This window comes from Salvelinus fontinalis, chromosome 7, assembly GCF_029448725.1.
Source record: "Salvelinus fontinalis isolate EN_2023a chromosome 7, ASM2944872v1, whole genome shotgun sequence".
In the NCBI taxonomy this organism is placed as follows: domain Eukaryota; kingdom Metazoa; phylum Chordata; class Actinopteri; order Salmoniformes; family Salmonidae; genus Salvelinus; species Salvelinus fontinalis.
In genome coordinates this window covers 50788118-50804081 of record NC_074671.1, presented here as the reverse complement: position 1 = coordinate 50804081, position 15964 = coordinate 50788118, and the positions used below count along the sequence as shown (strand labels likewise).

Below are 15964 nucleotides of genomic sequence, written 5' to 3'. Positions count from 1 at the left end.
TGTGTGTGTGTGTGTGTGTGTGTGTGTGTGTGTGTGTGTGTGTGTGTGTGTGTGCGTGCGTGTGTGTGTGTGTTCAGCTCACTGAGTCTTGGGGGTACCATGCCTCAGTAACCCACAGCCACACACAATATTTACCATTCATATTCCAAGCTAGCGTTATTAGATTTGGTGCTTTGTGGACAATACCCAGAGATAAATGAGCACAATGCCTTCCGATGACATCATGTATTCTTCTCGACTGTGATGCATATATGCCAATTAGGACTGTTGTTATGAATGTCTTGTAAATGCAGTTGATGTCCCTTTAGAAGTGTTGCATTTTTGTCTCTTGGATGTTGAGCACTCGTGCATTATTTAATCATGTTTGGGATGTTGAATGAATGAGCTAATCAATTTATTAGATAATTAAAAAATACATACAGCCGAGTCACTTGCGTTAGTCTGAGACGTAGTCCTGAAACCTCAAATGACACAACCCCTTTAATTAAGACTAATTACTTTCTTTGTGCTACAGGGAGATAATCAATTCCACTGGCATCAACATTTCCCGTAACAAAAAATCAGCCCCCTTTATGCTATTGGCTTACAGACAATGTGAGCGTTTTCCCATCTCTGCTTCTAACAATTCCCTCATTGTGAACCCAATTGAATCATTTCCATGAGCATCCACATGTACGCAAATAAGTGCAAATAATACCACATCTTACTTCCTGGTTTTGGGGTGAATCCTATAGGTAGTGTTAAGTTATGGCTCAGACCCATTCGACTCTGGGGGATTATGATGGTGGATGTGGTGGATGCCAGGGTAGTCAGTCAGCATGGGGGGGATATCATCCCTGGCCCAGTGTCCTATCCTCTGTCCCCTGGGGACTGGCCCCTAATCACATCTGGCTAGCTGAACTCAGATAATGAATCTAAATGGATAAATCTAAATTGGTCCTTTTGAGGAGCACAAAGATATAGGGTCCTGGAACAGTGTTGGTGCCTCGGACTGGTCCTCATCTGCAACTTTCAATCGCCGGTGCAGTCTTGCATATCCCTTTAATTCCTTTTCTCACTCCATTATTTACATGTTATGACCCTGCTAAAAGGGGGCTGTGTCGGTCATTTCTGCACCCTCACCATATGGACATATGGAACAAAGAAGAATGGCTTTGGTTGGTATTTTAACTGAACATTAGATAGGGCTTTTTTAAAGGGCTTTTTTAAAATATCTCTTACACGTTTGTAAAAATTGTTTCTAACTCAGTAGGTATATTCCTTACTGTGTTATACTTAAATGTAACACCTAGCCTATATATGTCAGCATATTGAACTAGAACTACATAAGAAAAGAAAAAACACATCAATGGATGAAAAGCTAGCTGTGTCATTTAGGGCATGAAATAGAAACAGGTCTGAGTTCAGTGGTTCTAATTGAACATGGCCATCTGAAGAGAAAGAGCAGTCTGGTTCCTTCCTCTTTCCATCTGGATGTGGAGAGTCCCGCCCCCTGCCTGTCAGTCAGGGAAGTTACCCCTCCCTCCCCTCCAACCAGACACTGATACATCCACAGCCCCTTCTGCCTGTCAATCAAAGTCATCTGCTCTTCCTGCTCCTTTCAAGCTCATGTGAAGTGGGGGGAAAATAGATTATGGGTGCAATACGACACCTCTCTTTCAAGGGCCTCCAGTTTTTAAGTCTGATGATGTCATTCCAATTGTTTTCCCCATAGAAGTACAATTACTATGTGAAACTTTTTCAGTGTTTTTCCCTTTGTAGTAGAAATATCATTATCTTCAACAATCATAATACAGTTGAAGTCGGAAGTTTACATACACTTAGGTTGGAGTCATTAAAACTCATTTTTCAACCACTCCACAAATTTCAAACTATAGTTTTGAAAAGTCGGTTAGGACATCTACTTTGTGCATGACACAAGTCCTTTTTCCAACAATTCTTTACAGACAGATGATATCACATATAATTCACTGTATCACAGTTCCAGTGGGTCAGAAGTTTACATACACTAAGTTGACTGTGCCTTTAAACAGCTTGGAAAATTCCAGAAAATTATGTCATGGCTTTAGAAGCTTCTGATAGGCTAATTGACATAATTTGAGTAAAATGGAGGTGTACCTGTGGATGTATTTCAAGGCCTACCTTCAAACTCAGTGCCTCTTTGCTTGACATCATGGGAAAATCAAAAGAAATCAGCTATGACCTCAGAAAAAAATTGCAGACCTCCACAAGTCTGGTTCATCCTTGGCAGCAATTTCCAAAGGCCTGAAGGTACCATGTTCATCTGTACAAACAATAGTACGCCAGTATAAACACCATGGGACCACGCAGCCGTCATACCGCTCAGGAAGGAGACGCGTTCTGTCTCCTAGAGATGAACGTACTTTGGTGCGAAAAGTGCAAATCAATCCCAGAACAACAGCAAAGGACCTTGTGAAGATGCTGGAGGAACCAGGTACAAAAGTATCTATATCCACAGTAAAACGAGTCCTATATCGACATAACCTGAAAGGCCGCTCTGCAAGGAAGAAGACAATGCTCCAAAACCGCCATAAAAAAAGCCAGACTACGGTTTGCAACTGCACACAGGGACAAAGATCATACTTTTTGGAGAAATGTCCTCTTGTCTGATTAAACAATAATAGAACTGTTTGGCCATAATGACCATCGTTATGTTGGGCGGAAAAGGGGGAGGCTTGCAAGCCGAAGAACACCATCCTAACTGTGAAGCACAGGGGTGGCAGCATCATGTTGTGGGGGTGCTTTGCTGCAGGAGGGACTGGTGCACTTCACAAAATAGATGGCATCATGAGGGAGGAAAATTATGTGGATATATTGAAGCAACATCTCAAGACATCAGTCAGGAAGCTTGGTCGCAAATGGGTCTTCCAAGTGGACAATGACCCCAAGCATACTTCCAAAGTTGTGGCAAAATGGCTTAAGGACAACAAAGTCAAGGTATTGGAATGGCCACAAAGCCCTGACCTCAATCCTATAGAAAATCTGTGGGCAGAACTGAAAAAGTGTGTGCGAGCAAGGAGGTCCTACAAACCTGACTCAGTTACACCAGCTCTGTCAGGAGGAATGGGCCAAAACTCACCCAACTTATTGTGGGAAGCTTGTGGAAGGCTACCCAAAATGTTTGACCCAAGTTAAAGAATTTAAAGGCAATGCTCCCAAATACTAATTGAGTGTATGTAAACTTCTGAACCACTGGGAATGCGATGAAAGAAATAAAAGCTGAAATAAATCATTTTCTCTACTATTATTCTGACATTTCACATTCTAAAAATGAAGTGGTGATCCTAACTGACCTAAGACATGGAATGTGAACTAGGATTAAATGTCAGGAATTGTGAAAGACTGAGTTTAAATGTATTTTACCAAGGTGTATGTAAACTTCTAAACTGCATGTCTTTACTAACAATCATATGTTTTTCTAAATGTTCTCTCTAAATCAGTGTATGACTGTTCGGTATAGTATATCATCATCATCATCCTCTCTTTTTCCAGAAATCAGTGTTATGGCAATCTAGCAGTAAGGCTTTAGTCCTGCTGGGGAGATCATGGTGTAGGGTCCAGTGCTGGCCGGATGGACCCAGTCTATGAATATTTATACCAGACCGGCTCTACCACTAGAACCTCAGGAGTACCGTCGGTGTTGGTTTTATACAGCTTTCACAGTTATAAATTGCATTCTGTCTGCCTCTTTTACAAATTAGAAGCAGGGCCCTGCTCTCAAGGAGAGGGTGATGAGAGAGGGAGGAGTGTGTGGATAATCTGTCGAAGAGCACGTTCTAGTGGTTTGAGAGAGCACAGCAGCGCTCGGTGTGGGACCCGCGGGAGAGGAGCAGACTGCCACCCTGTCTCTGTCTGTCTGACACTGCAGCGCCATAGCACTCACACCAGCAAGGCTGTTCACTTTGCACAGCAACATCTAATCGGGATGGCAAAAGGGGAGAGCCCTGGAGAAAGAACACAATTAAAGAACACAATTAGCTCCTGACTTAAAACACGTATTTTTAATGTAAGGCGGTCCTAATATGGACACCGTAATGGTGAAAACTGTAGCAAAAATATTTTTAGGATCATCATAACCACTTTTGTGACACAAAATACGTTTTGTATTTAAATGGAGAAGATTGTGTGAACTGGAAAACATTGTTTCATGCAGGAGAAACAAGTCCTCCTCGCAGTGCCAAGCGAGTCGTAGGTTAAATCTGGACTGAGGAAATACCAGTGGCTTTCTGTCCTGCTGTGTTCTGAGGACCACTTGATTCTTTTCTGAAGCCGCTACTAGTTTGTTCACCCAACAGTTCAATACAGCCAAGGCAGGAAAGCAGGATCCTGATGAAAATATTTAAATGGTGTATTTCTGGTTTATTAAGCTAGATATTAAATCCAGATATTAAATCCCAAAAATATATATTTTTCATACATTTTAAAACACTGATGTATTAGTGCCATTTGCGCTAGTTTTCTACTATAATACTACCTCTTCATGGAAACGCCCTACTATAATAATACCTCTTCATGGAAACGCCCTACTATAATAATACCTCTTCATGGAAACGCCCTACTATAATAATACCTCTTCATGGAAACGCCCTACTATAATAATACCTCTTCATGGAAACGCCCTACTATAATAATAGCTCTTCATGGAAACGCCCTACTATAATAATACCTCTTCATGGAGACGCCCTACTATAATAATACCTCTTCATGGAGACGCCCTACTATAATACTACCTCTTCATGGAAACGCCCTACTATAATAATACCTCTTCATCGAAACACCCTACTATAACAATACCTCTTCATGGAAACGCCCTACTATAATAATAGCTCTTCATGGAAACGCCCTACTATAATAATACCTCTTCATGGAAACGCCCTACTATAATAATACCTCTTCATGGAGACGCCCTACTATAATAATAGCTCTTCATGGAAACGCCCTACTATAATAATAGCTCTTCATGGAAACGCCCTACTATAATAATACCTCTTCATGGAGACGCCCTACTATAATAATACCTCTTCATGGAGACGCCCTACTATAATAATACCTCTTCATGGAGACGCCCTACTATAATAATACCTCTTCATGGAGACGCCCTACTATAATAATAGCTCTTCATGGAAACGCCCTACTATAATAATACCTCTTCATGGAAACGCCCTACTATAATAATACCTCTTCATCGAAACACCCTACTATAATAATAGCTCTTCATGGAGACCCCCTACTATAATAATACCTCTTCATGGAAAGGCCCTACTATAATAATACCTCTTCATGGAAACACCCTACTATAATAATACCTCTTCATGGAGACGCCCTACTATAATAATACCTCTTCATGGAAAGGCCCTACTATAATAATACCTCTTCATGGAAACGCCCTACTATAATAATACCTCTTCATGGAAACGCCCTACTATAATAATACCTCTTCATGGAAACGCCCTACTATAATAATAGCGCTTCATGGAAACGCCCTACTATAATAATACCTCTTCATGGAAACGCCCTACTATAATAATACCTCTTCATGGAAACGCCCTACTATAATAATACCTCTTCATGGAGACGCCCTACTATAATAATACCTCTTCATGGAGACGCCCTACTATAATAATACCTCTTCATCGAAACACCCTACTATAACAATACCTCTTCATGGAAACGCCCTACTATAATAATACCTCTTCATGGAGACGCCCTACTATAATAATAGCTCTTCATGGAAACGCCCTACTATAATAATACCTCTTCATGGAGACGCCCTACTATAATAATACCTCTTCATGGAAACGCCCTACTATAATAATACCTCTTCATGGAGACGCCCTACTATAATACTTCTGGAAATAAAAATAAGCCACTGCTGTTCAGATGTGTGATGTATTTATTAATATAATCTTCAATGACTGGTTGTTTCCCCCTATATGGCACCATCAGCTGTCACCATTTAACCTCACACATCATCAGGTTTGCCCCACAATACCACGCCAACAATGGGAACAAATCGCCTGAGTGTCTGTGTCCACACCAGGCCACAAGCATCCCCCATCTATCATGGCCTTGGATAGGACCGCGCCCTGCCTTCGCTCCCCACACAACAGCACCCCAAACCGGAGCCTTTTGACATACCGACCCCTGGGACCGACCACCAGCCAACCGGCCCGCTGGTCCATCGCCCGGTTCAAAGGCACAATTAGAGAGGTTTTGTTTTATCCGAAGTGCCTTTTGTGGGGTCTCTTGTGCTCTGTTGTCGGCTGCCACAGGAGGGGGACATCATCAGTCACAGGGCTGAATGGCCAGGGGGGTAAGAGGGGAAAGAGGGTTAATGTGACCCCCTCTCTGACATGGAAGTTCCTCATTTAATGACAGAGCTCTCTGACCGCTTCCCTGCTGAGCAACTGTGGAGCATCAACGGTCAGTCTCAACGGTCAGCTCTCCTGAGTGCTTCACATAAGGACTGCTGTAGCCTAATGTTATTAAAGTCCTCAACACGTGATGGAGGGTGGCCTTTAAGGGGATATACAGCCTGGACTTACAGATGTGAAGTGAGAGCCGCTTGACACCGTTTAGATATTTGAACGAGCCCGATTAGATATGTGAATGTTCTAATTATCTGAGACCTGAACTCAGTCTTCCTCAAAACCGCCTCTTAATTTGAGATAATTAAACAAGTATTAATAGTAGGCCTGAAAAGCCAGACAGTTACTTCAAGACGTACGTCAAAAAAAGTCAACAAATCAGTTTTAGCTGCATGCGGTATTTATTTCAAGGTCGAGCTATTGGACTCAGAAACCAGGAAGTTGGCCCAGAGGATTCCTGCATGAAATAGACACAAGGTGCGTTTAATGTAGAGCTTCAGGATCATTTCATTAGGATGTTAAAATACCATGTCCATGACCACATCAGAACCTTTCTCTGCTTTACAGTCTCTCCAAAAATAATTTCCTTACGCTGAGGACGTCTAATACCCTCAGATAACTTTAACATTGTTTCCCCTCCAAAATAAGAAGACAAGGGATTTATTGCTTCAAAACCAGGAGCAGGATTATGACATGGTTGACATCATTTGATATTCTTCCCAGGAGTTCTGAAAGTGGTCCATTAGTTGTATTATTTCTGTAAGAGTGGGTGCCAACTGTGCAGTCTGTTCATGTTACCCACTGTTACTGTGCTGTGGAGAGGGTGTGTGTGTGTGTGTGTGTGTGTGTGTGTGTGTGTGTGTGTGTGTGTGTGTGTGTGTGTGTGTGTGTGTGTGTGTGTGTGTGTGTGTGTGTGTGTGTGTGTGTGTGTGTGTGTGTGTGTGTGTGTGTGTGTGTGGTGTTCGAATGTAGTGAATGGTAAACGTCGCAATGACATTTGATTTTAATATTTTCTCAAACACTGCATAGAGTGCCATTGATGCTACATAATTCCATAAGTTGACATGGCGCTGAGGTTATGACATGAGAACCTCCTTAGGCCAAATCCAAATATAAATTGATGTCGAGAACAGGCAGATTTTAAGCCAAAGTATGGTTAAGACTACTCATCATATGTCCTTGATTTTTATATATGAAAAATGACAGTCTTTATAAAAATCCAGAACGCTTAGACATTCGAAACAACTAAAATTAGAACTGGGCAATAAATCAGGAAAATCCTCTGTGATTTCAGATTTCAGCACAGATCAAAGTGCAAACGATCTATATTGCAATGGAAAGCTGCTTTCGTCAGATGGGAGTCTTAGATTGCAGGGTGAGAGGTGCCGGAAGGACAGTGACATTCACGGGATTCGACATGGCGACATTGACACGGACGGCGAGATATCCGCCCCTGCCGCGGCCTACCGCCGCTCCACAAAGCTGTTATCACAGTCGTCCCCGTTTCCAGGTCGCAACCCTCAGCGGCGCCGGCATTATTGCGGCGCGGCTTGGTGCCACGGCGTGGCCCCAGCTCTGCCATTGTCCGCGGGCGAAGCGTGGCCGCGAGGCGCTGAGCCTCCCTGGCAACCATCTGCCCTGTTCTGCCACCACGGCCCGGGCTTAGGACGGGCATGCCTTGACACATTAGAAGACTAACTGAAGACTCACTGGGACAAAAACCGGGCCAATAGAGGACAACAACACACACAAAAGAAGAAGGAATGAGGCCTCTGAAGAAAATGTTAAGCAGACAGAGAGAGAAAAAGAGAGCGAGTGAGAGAGAGAGAGAGAGAGAGAGAGAGAGAGAGAGAGAGAGAGAGAGAGAGAGAGGGGGGGAGAAAAGGGGATGTGAAACCATACTTAGGTAGTGCATTTAGGAGAAGTTGTAGAGAAGATTTAGAGGATGAGTTCTCTCACACGATCTCATCTCGTCTGTGATGCTCAGAGCTACTCCTCACCTTGGATAACATGTTACTGAGGAAAAGTGAGGCTCAGATGACACTTGACAATGATGAAAACACATTCGGCATATTTTCTTCCTGAGAAGCAGTGATTCAGTCGAATATCATAATAATATGTTGGCTTCTCCTACAACACATGAAACCATAGCCTTGGGTAATGAGGGAAAGTCACAATTCACTTTATTAGACAACTGCATAACATTTGCATTTTTCTTGCAAAGATATTAAGAAATTGTAAAATGCCAGTCAAACTATATCATCTTCTTTCCCTGATATTGTTATTCATTGTTTTATTGAATATGGGATGTCATATCATTTAATTGTAATAACCCTATGTACTATTAATTTTGGCTTTAGACCAAAAATGATGTTTCAGAAGGTTGATTACTGCAGTGGGCTAAATCAGAGTGATTCTTGGTAGTCTTAAATAAATCTACTGTGAAATAAAAGTTTACACCTCACAGTCACAGTTATGGGCTTAAAAACAGAGGACACCTGTACCATGTCAGATATAGAGCTGAAATGTATTACATTGAGTTTGCATCCCAATATTTCACTTTATTTACATCACAGAACACTGAAATATAACAAAACCGTTTCACATAGAAACACCGGCCTTTCAGTGTCTTTTTTTTGACACAATATTTATTCATTAGGAAAAATATGAATAACATTCCAACCATTAGTCCAGTAGATAATTTGACAGCGGGAAAGGGTTACAATTATATTGGTATGTTCTGCATCCAATGACATGGATGTCTCATGTTCTTTGACCTTTCTCACCTTGTTTTGCCTATTTATATTCTACCCCATGGCCTGGTCGTTTCATTGTGATAGTAAGCCTTCACAATAAACTATGATGCCAGCAGTTTGCAACAGCTATTATCACTATAGACACTGACCCTGGTATCAAGAAAGTCCCACTATTTTGTGTACCCAATGACATGTCTTATTGCTCTTTGACCTTTCCCATCTTGTTTTGCCTATTTCTAGTCTACCACATGGACATGCCTTCTAACCACGGTATTATCAGCTTTGACAATGCTACTACTGTGTTGTTCTGACATATCATACCCACAGACATTGACCCTGGAGTCAACAAAGTCCCCCTAACCAACAGCACAAAGACAAACAGACTACTGTGTGTAAGATGTGACTGTTGACGTCTTTGTGGCCGAGTTGCGTGGACATGTTTGTCTTTGGGACTCTAAAACGTTGGTGACAGTTTGGACCAGCGGTGTGTCTCAGTGGGGTGACAGTTGAAAGGTAAGGGTTATCGAATTTCCTAAACAGTGACTGGGGAGACTGGCAGGCTGCTTCCCCACGCCATAGACCCAGGGTGATGTTGGGCGGGGCTGGGCGGGGCACAATGCCGAATGAATCCCAGATACATCTTCCACTGTCGGACGCCTTGGCTTGTGTTGGCCTTATCGCCCCGACCCAGGGTGCCTCAGAGACATTGACCCGCTCCTTTAGGCGAGTCCCCTTCATCCCCTCTAACGTCTCCTTTAACATGCAAACACCCTGCCTTTGTCTTCTCTGGCTCCTGGTGCCCTTGTGTAGGCCCCGTCCCCAGCGCCAGCCTGGAAACAGAGCGGGGCCGCGACAGGGAGATGATGGAGCCCTGTTTGATTTAGAAACCAACCGACGATTCCTCTTTACCCAGAATTCTTAGCAAAACCACTTATAACAGTGGGTTGAATCAACATAAGGATATAGGATAGAGCTGGTTCAATGTGCTTCACTTCTATCAAAACTCTTTCGTTAGGTTTCCTGAAATTCTCTTGAAATACTTTGTAAGATCATTCATCATTCATCCATAAATATTCTATCTTTTATGTTAATTTATTTTTAATTGCATGTGTTAATATAGACAAAAACTGAATGTCAGCAGTGCTGGAAAGCCATTTGCTAGCCATAATAAGCGTGAACTTTTGGCACAAAGTTGTCTTCAAGTTAATCTGCTTTGCTCCCTGTTTTAGCTCCCTTAGTTCCTGAGAGCATTCAAAGACAACCGTTCACACACACTGTTCGAGCATGTGCAAGAGAAGATCGTCTCGTGGGGGGGGGGGGGGGGGGTCATGGGATCTAAGAGTTTAGACCATCGAGAGGTTGGAAACAGAGGTTAAAGGGGGGTGGGGGTCTTCCTCTCCTGTCTGGACCACACAGAGGCACAGACTCTCCCTGCCACCGGGGCAGATGGGAAAGATGGGATGTCAACCAACCAATAGAGAGTGAGCGCCATCCAACGGGGATGTTTAGACCCTGGGATCAAACACCCTTTATCCAGTGTGGTCCGGCTGATTCCCTTTTATATACTTCCTGAGTCGAGGCAGACCCCTTTGAGACCTCGGGGTTGGCAACAAGGCCGGTGAAAAAGGGGAGAGAGAGGGATGACACAAAGATATGATGAATGTAGCAGATGAAAATGAGACAGGGAATGATGGCGCGTTGCCAAGTCTCTTTCACCCCGGTGCGTTTTCAAAGAGCAGGGGGGCCTGAGGAAGGCTAGAATTCACCATGACCACCAGCAGATGCTCTCCCTCTCTTTAGTCTAGTCTTCTCTTCTAGTCATCTCGTCTTCTTTCCTCTACGCTAGACGCCTCAGCTCTCACATACAATGTCTTGAACCAGAGGGACGTATAGGCCAGTCTCTATATCTGCAAAGATCATGCAACGCCTATTTCATATTTTATCTTGTAAGGTTAATGATTTTGACTGGACTCAGTTCAAGACAAAGTTGTGAGGTTTCATCTATCTGATCAACAACATAAAGTATCTCTATTTGAAAAGGGATCTCTATTTGAGTGGACTCTATTTGAAAAATGATCTCTATTTGAGTGGACTCTATTTGAAAAATGATCTCTATTTGAGTGGACTCTATTTGAAAAGTTATCTCTATTTGAGTGGACTCTATTTGAAAAGTTATCTCTATTTGAGTGGACTCTATTTGAAAAATGATCTCTATTTGAGTGGACTCTATTTGAAAAATGATCTCTATTTGAGTGGACTCTATTTGAAAAATGATCTCTATTTGAGTGGACTCTATTTGAAAAATGATCTCTATTTGAGTGGACTCTATTTGAAAAATGATCTCTATTTGAGTGGATTCTATTTGAAAAATGATCTCTATTTGAGTGGACTCTATTTGAAAAGTTGTCTCTATTTGAGTGGACTCTATTTGAAAAGTTATCTCTATTTGAGTGGACTCTATTTGAAAAGTTTTCTCTATTTGAGTGGACTCTATTTGAAAAATGATCTCTATTTGAGTGGACTCTATTTGAAAAGTTATCTCTATTTGAGTGGACTCTATTTGAAAAATGATCTCTATTTGAGTGGACTCTATTTGAAAAGTTGTCTCTATTTGAGTGGACTCTATTTGAAAAGTTATCTCTATTTGAGTGGACTCTATTTGAAAAGTTATCTCTATTTGAGTGGACTCTATTTGAACAATGATCTCTATTTGAGTGGACTCTATTTGCGTCTACATATTTGACCCAATGCCATTTATATCCTGACTCGCTCCGGGTTCGGTCCTCATTTTAACGTCATGAGGACCGCAGATGGAAAAGTTTACTCGCGTTTATACTTGTGCCGTAACCCACTAATGTATTTGTACAGAGAGTTACTAAATGTCTAAGTACCAACATACAAACGCAATGTTGTTACTTAAGTAAATACTGAGATATAGTATTATTACATAGGTATAAGGGCCAGTTACATGGCAATTGGACAAATAAAGGTTTAATGAATATGGTCAAATGAAATTGACTGTGTTTCAAAGAGAGGGTTGAATGATTCAAAGGATTCATACTTTATTAGTAAGTCCAATCAGATGAATTGAAATCAGGACAACAACACACTAGTAATTTACCTGGATTACAGCGTTCCAGACTCCTGATGTGGGTTTGAAAGAGAGAGGATTTGCCATTTGACCTTTGGTACCTTTTGTCAACGTGAGTGGTCTCAGTGTTTGCCGACGACCCCCGCTGACATGAGTGATTTACAGGGCCTAGCTCAGGAGTTTATACACTTCAGTATTTAGTATCACTGTCATAAGACACTCGGACTCTGATTCTGCTCTACAGCTGTTCCAGGTCCAGCACTCGTCTTTTGTTCAGTGGTAACCTGCACGTACATGTGTACACCAATGGCAAGTACCGTTTTCAGCAAAATTACTTTCTGAAATCACACAAAACAACACGCATATGGTGGATAACTAATTATTTTGTGTTCTTCACGATTTTTTGTTGTTGCTGTTGACAGGGAGTAGTGTACGGTTTGTCAGCCATTTTCTAATAGAAAGAGAAGTCTCATTTGGAGAATGTTGTTTAATGTTAATTAAAATGTGGCATTTATCGGGCCACAAGAATGAGTGATTATATATTCTGGCACATCTTTGGGAATATGTCTTCATTTGTCTGTAACATTAGGAATTGGTGCAAATCTCGTGCCAAGAATGTTCACATTGGGAATTACATTTATAATGTAGCCTATTTCACACTTGCATAATTTAACCTATATGCCGGCACAGTGTACTGTTTTTACCATCAATACCCTCAAAATGTATTTATTTCAAACAATGTAGAATACTTATGAGTATAACAAACTTTACATACCTTTAAATTACACAAAACTCAATAAAGCCTCTCATCTTCTCGAGCTGTAACCACAACTAACTGTCACAGAGGCAGCGTGGCGGGCTATCCATCCAAAACATTGTCGACGACTTCACCTTCCAAAACACTGCCATTTCACTACAATTGTTTATGGTGATGCATAGCATGAACAACGTCAATCCGTTTTTACCAAGCAGCGTCCGTGTATTGTCGATTATCGACGAAGCGCTCCACAGTTTTCCTCTAAGAGGCGCCGTGTGCTAAGTGTGACCGCCGGGCGTAAAGCAGAACGTTCCCCCGTGGTGAGAGCCTGTGTCTGGGTCTTTCGGCCAGTGACCCAGCAGCCTGGGGCCCACATGGGCCCACAACGACTCTCACCCTGCTCTCTGACCAAATGTGATAGATAGCGAGCCCAGAGAGGCTTTAACTTCCCACGCGCTAAAACAAGCACTAGAATCAGGTCAGAAATGTATTTCAATTATTTTCAATTATTTTGTCTGAAACAGTGGACAGAAAGTATATATTTATGTGTTGCATGTTTCCTTTGAAACATAGTCATGCACAGGGATTTCAATTTCACAGATTGAAAACATTGGACAGAGAAGTTAGGGAATTCCATTGTAAGGCTAGAAAGTACATTTCTACTTTTTACAGTTAGTTTCAAAGTGAGAAATCAGTCAAAATCTAGGTGTTAACATTCATTCCATTACTTTTAGCGTTGCTGTGACAGATATATCTGTATAGCAGTGAAACAAAAGCACATTGAGAATGAGCCATGAATTAATTAATTCAAGACTTCAATAATTATGAAGCATGACAAAATTAACCTCTGGTGTAAAGCTGCCTTGTTTTTTTTCTCTTAAAAAAACCGAAGCACATGACATTTTATTCTCACATTTGAAAACACTTTTTTCATTGAATAATGGAACAATGGTCTAAGATATTATAAACGGATCGAACCAACAGAAGTGTTGGATGTTTCATTATTCTGTTATAAAACCTGATATGGCTGTGAGGCCCTTTCAATGTTTGTGCTCAAGAAACAAGTGTAGGCTATAGTAGGTAATCATCACAAAGGTGTATATCTCGGGTGTCAACGACAGGGGCTTTTTACCAGTGAATACTTTCTTTGGCCATACAGTTACATTGTAATATCCTGTTGTTACATGCAAATGCTGATGCTGATTTAAGAGTCTGCAATAAATATGGAACCTGTAAAAACGACCACCTCTCACACACACACACACACACACACACACACACACACACACACACACACACACACACACACACACACACACACACACACACACACACATACATTCCCAAACAAACACTAGAGGTAGGAAGATTGTATTATACCTAATCCCAGCTCAAAAACTAGAGGAATTCTTCCTGTAACCCTCCAACACATAATTCTGTCAATTGAAACTAGTGCATTGCACCGCAGGGCTGTCTTTATGTGGAAGGCATGTTATTGTTCGGGACAACTACTCTGAATCAAAGAGAGAGAGAGAAAAGGAATCCTCTCTGTAAGGGACATCCAGATAAAACGGGGAAGTAGAAAGGTGTAAGGGGAAGTGAGGAGCCATCCACCGTACAGAAAATTCATTTCCTGTGTTATACGGAGCAAATAATATCAGCAAGAAAAACCTGGGACCCTATAGATAGGAGATTTCCCTCGTTACATTGATAACCATTTGTTCATTTCCTGACAACAACAAAAAATGTATGAGTCCCCTCCAAAATGAAATAGGTTGGGATTTTCTTTCTCTTATTTGTCTCCTTCTCGTTGTGTTCTCGAGCTGGCAGACTGAGTCTATTTCATCAGCAATGTGCCGGCGGAATGATAATCAGTGCATCAGTTATTATAGGAGTATTTGCAGCGTGCGCGCCTGACGCGGCGAGGCTCTATGGCCGAATTCTCCCACTTTTGTGTCACTTGGCTTTTCTCCCCGCCCGTTGGATTTGCATTTTAATGGAAGCAGTTTATAGACTTCTCGGCGGCATTCGGGGCACCACAAGTGGCATCATTAAGTGAACTAAGCCGGATTAGTGGCGACGGTGAGGTCAGATAACCTCCATAACAGAAACAGGACTGAAACAGCCTTTCCAGCTGGCTTAGAGAAAGAGAAAGAAAGAGAGAGTGAGCGAGAGCAGGAAAAAGAAAGAGAGAGAGCGAGAAGGAGAGAAAGGAAGAGGGAGGTTAAGGAAGAGAGATAGGGAGAAAAAGAGAGAGAGAAGGGGAGTGAGAAAGAGAGAGAGAGAGAGAGAGAGAGAGAGAGAGAGAGAGAAGGGGAGTGAGAAAGAGAGAGAGAGAGAGAGAGAGAGAGAGAGAGAGAGAGAGAGAGAGACTGTCTGCAGCAGCAGGGGGATGATTCGCAAGCTAAATTCTCTCCAACTCGAAGACAGAGGGCTTCTCAACTGTTTTCTTTCTCTTTCCCTTTATCCCTCCTTTCTTCCCTTAAGTGAGTCCTGTAGCGTTTTCAGGTGGGAGCCCTTTCTGTTTTAAAGCGAATTGAAGTAGACCTCGCTCTCACTATTTTTGAAAGGGCAAACGTGCCTTACTGGATACCCTAGTGAACGTAGCACGCGTGACCCTAGTTTGAGAGAAACGCAAAAAAAAAAAAAAAAAAAACATTGACTTGTTTGTTTTGCTATCCAAAATCAAACAACTCTTGATGTATTTGGGTCTCTTTCCAACTCCTTACCAATCATCCCCCGCTCGCAGGAACAACAATTCAAAAGTAAATCATCAAAGCCTACGACACACTCGAAGCACCTCAGCCGAAAGATGTGGGTGTCTGCCTTTCTTTCTCCTTCACCCCTAGAGAAAACTACACCGTTCAACCAGACAATCTCTGTTTGAGATGTATTTTTGTGGCGGCTTGTAATTGGGGGTGTCAAAGCGCAAGCATTACACCGGAGATGTGTGTGTGAGTGAGTGTGTGTG

General features: G+C 42.0%; 1 long non-coding RNA gene across 1 annotated transcript; it reads right to left on the bottom strand.

Annotated features, from left to right (window-relative positions):
* Window positions 1-372: 372 nt before the first annotated feature.
* Window positions 373-13466, bottom strand: LOC129859638 (uncharacterized). Its single transcript, XR_008760194.1, has 2 exons — window positions 13012-13466; window positions 373-3965 (listed from the first exon to the last, which is right to left on the bottom strand). It is a non-coding gene; the product is annotated as an uncharacterized LOC129859638 (long non-coding RNA).
* Between the last annotated feature and the right edge of the window lie 2498 nt (window positions 13467-15964).